Genomic DNA, 2,853 nt, shown 5'->3' on the forward strand with positions numbered 1-2,853 from the left:
GGGAGCGTGACGCAGCAGAGCAGCCCGTGCGCCGCCACCGCGGGATGCCGGCGAAGCCCGACGAGGGCGGGCGACCCCTCGCTTGGGTCTACCGCCGGTCGCTAACGGCGGCGGAGACGGACACTCGCCGCCTACGGCGAAAGAACACGAAGGCGCTCCGGCTTGCCATTGAGCAGTCGGAGCACGTGTTGCTGGAGGCAGCGGTGGAGGTGGCCCGGTTGGCCAAGATAAAGCGGCAGCAGGACAGGGTCGTCCGGTGGCTGACGGGCTCATTGTCCTCTCTAACGAAGAAGGCGACGACCAGAGCTCCTCCTCCTCTGACTCGGATGATCCACCACCTGCAGTCGACGCCTACAGCTACGCCGACGACCGGAAAGGCAAAGGCCCGACGAGGAAGTGGTGAATATCCGTCGTCTGCATAGTTAATTCCTAGTTATTTATGTCTCTAGTTAGAATCTGTCTGTCATCTGTGGATTATGTGAATTTTGAGTAGTTTTTGGAGATCTGTGTGTGATCTTTTGATGATCGGAATGTGCATATTTAGCTTCGTTTCATAGTCCGTGCAATGATCTACGTAATTTATCGTCACGTTGCATGGGTAGTATGGATAAGGGTATCGGATATGAAGAGTGCGGATCTGGAGAACACAAATTGAGGAGTGCCCGCGCGCGTGCGCGGGAGTTTGAGGGGCCGATTTTGCTAAGTCCGGCTGTAGATGCTCTAAAACTTGTCAAATTTTGATAGTCTGATGGCAATGTTCTGATGAGTTTGTATGGATTTAAGGTATGTGATGCATCGTTTATTTAGTTGCATGAATTTAAGATATGTTAATTGAGGTATTTGATTGTGAGAAAGGAAATTTGACGTGTGATCGATCAGTGTGTGCGGATGCGCCCAGCTTGTGTGTGGCCGATTGGGGGTTGGACTTGCCGAGCCCGGCCGTAGATGCTCTGACCATGATACAGTTGGATTACCTTGAGACGATTGTACAGTGGTGAGTTCACTCTACAGAAATCACCTCCTTTGACACTAACCCAAATGGAAACGGCGAATCCCCAGGGAACAGACACATCCCGTCGGCGCTCTCGACGGATGCCAGGCGCAAATTCTGCTGGGCTTTGCGGCTTGGGGGCACGGAACCCGGCAATCATCGTACCGGCTGACTGGCCCACACGGACACGGCAACCGAAAAGCGCGGGGGAGCACAGCACAGCCTTGATTGTTTTTTGCTTTCTTTCGCCCTTATAAACGGGCACTCGGCCGTCCATGATTAAGCAAAAACAGCACACAAGGGAAGAGAAGGGAGAAAGAAGAGACCAAAGCCACCATCGGACGCGTGTGCCCCTCCCATACCGTCACAGAGAGTGAGTGAGAGAGACGACGGTATTCAACTCCCGTGATTCCTGCGGTTCCAGGGGCGCTTCTACGCGCAAAATGGCCGAGGAGATCCTGCAAACCCCGCCACGAAAACAGCACCATCTACTACTACCAGAAGTAATTTTGCTAGCCCACGCGGCGTACGTGTGTGAGGATGTCGGTCGGTAGAAACGGTAGAGAAACCGCATCTAGGCGGATTGTTGTTGCCGCCCACCTGTCTAGGTTGGGAAAGGATTGCCCCAGTCGCGCCTTGCCCTGCTTGGACTTGGACGGCGGCAAGACAGAGGTCAAGGGGCCATGGCTTGAGACTGACGGCCCCCATGCTGCGCCTCGTGGTCGCCTGCAGCAGGGTACAAAAAACATATACTACGATTCAAAAAAAGGGTACAAAAACATCTTACTAAACTGGAACAAGTAATGTAATCATGTACTACTACTGCCAGTACTAGTTAATTACTCTGCAGTTTGGGAAAGGACCGCATTCGCAGCGGTGAACATGGCAAAAGGGCACCTAACTCGCGCCCCTGCCCTTTCAGCACATGCGCCCGGCCCCACATGCCTGTCTAGTGTACTGTAGTACTGTGCTCCCATGCCTTGCATCCTCCTCCCGTGGGTCTCTCCTCTCGATCACGCCGGAAGTGATCACGCACGCACAGGCAGCTGCGTGCGTGCGTGCGTGCGTGCGTGTGTGTGTGTGTGAACTGGTCTCTGTGGGTCGGCACGAGTTCGCTGCGGCCATGACCCATGCCGTTTTCTTTTCGCTGAGGGCGGTCATGACCCATGTCCTCCCATGTCACAACAATGCACCTGCTCCTACTCGTGCCATTAGATTCAGTTACCAATCGACCGACCGTTCACGAGAAGAAGAACACAAGGTCTTGAGTTTGTTTTTGTTCTGCAGTGTGCCTATGCCTATCTATCCCTTGTAGGCGACGAATGGCGAGCAGCACACATGCAGCCGCGCCGCATCGCGCGCGCAGGTGGAAATGGAATGGTTTTTGCAAAAAAAAAAGGGTGGAAATTGAATGGAACCCATCCGTCCCGTCCCGGTCCTGTGCCAAATCGTGGCGTGGTGGCTTCCCAAGACCCCCGATATGGACACATCACCGTGCCGCGCTCCAGCTTCCGAATCCAAACTGAGAGAGACCATAAACGAATCGTGCCGCTGTGGCAAACTAGCTAGTATCCGACGAGCCAGCGAGACGACCTCCTTGTTTGCTTGTCCCTCCTCCTCGCCCGCGGTTGCTTTCTACAACCGCTGGCCGTGCTGGTGCAGCACAGAACACAGCCACTCGCGCTCGGCCGCCGAGCCTATAAAGGGCGGTGCCCAGCCACCACCTTAATGACACTGTCATCACCAAACACGAACACAAACACAGACACAAACGAAAACCATCCCTTCCCTCTCGCCCTCCCTTCCCCTTCCTTCTCTGTCTCCTCTCGCAGTCGCAAGATCAGCGCCGCTCCCAAGAGTTA

The 2,853-nt window shown here is 54.6% G+C and overlaps 1 protein-coding gene across 1 annotated transcript in view; it reads left to right on the top strand.

The window, feature by feature from the left end:
* Positions 1–2,643: 2,643 nt before the first annotated feature.
* Positions 2,644–2,853, top strand: part of LOC123069666 (peroxidase 1) — a gene marked incomplete in the record, with an annotated part of 2,634 nt that continues 2,424 nt past the window's right edge. Inside the window, 1 exon segment of the mRNA XM_044492588.1 lies at positions 2,644–2,853.

This window comes from Triticum aestivum, chromosome 3B (genome assembly GCF_018294505.1).
Source record: "Triticum aestivum cultivar Chinese Spring chromosome 3B, IWGSC CS RefSeq v2.1, whole genome shotgun sequence".
In the NCBI taxonomy this organism is placed as follows: Eukaryota; Viridiplantae; Streptophyta; class Magnoliopsida; order Poales; family Poaceae; genus Triticum; species Triticum aestivum.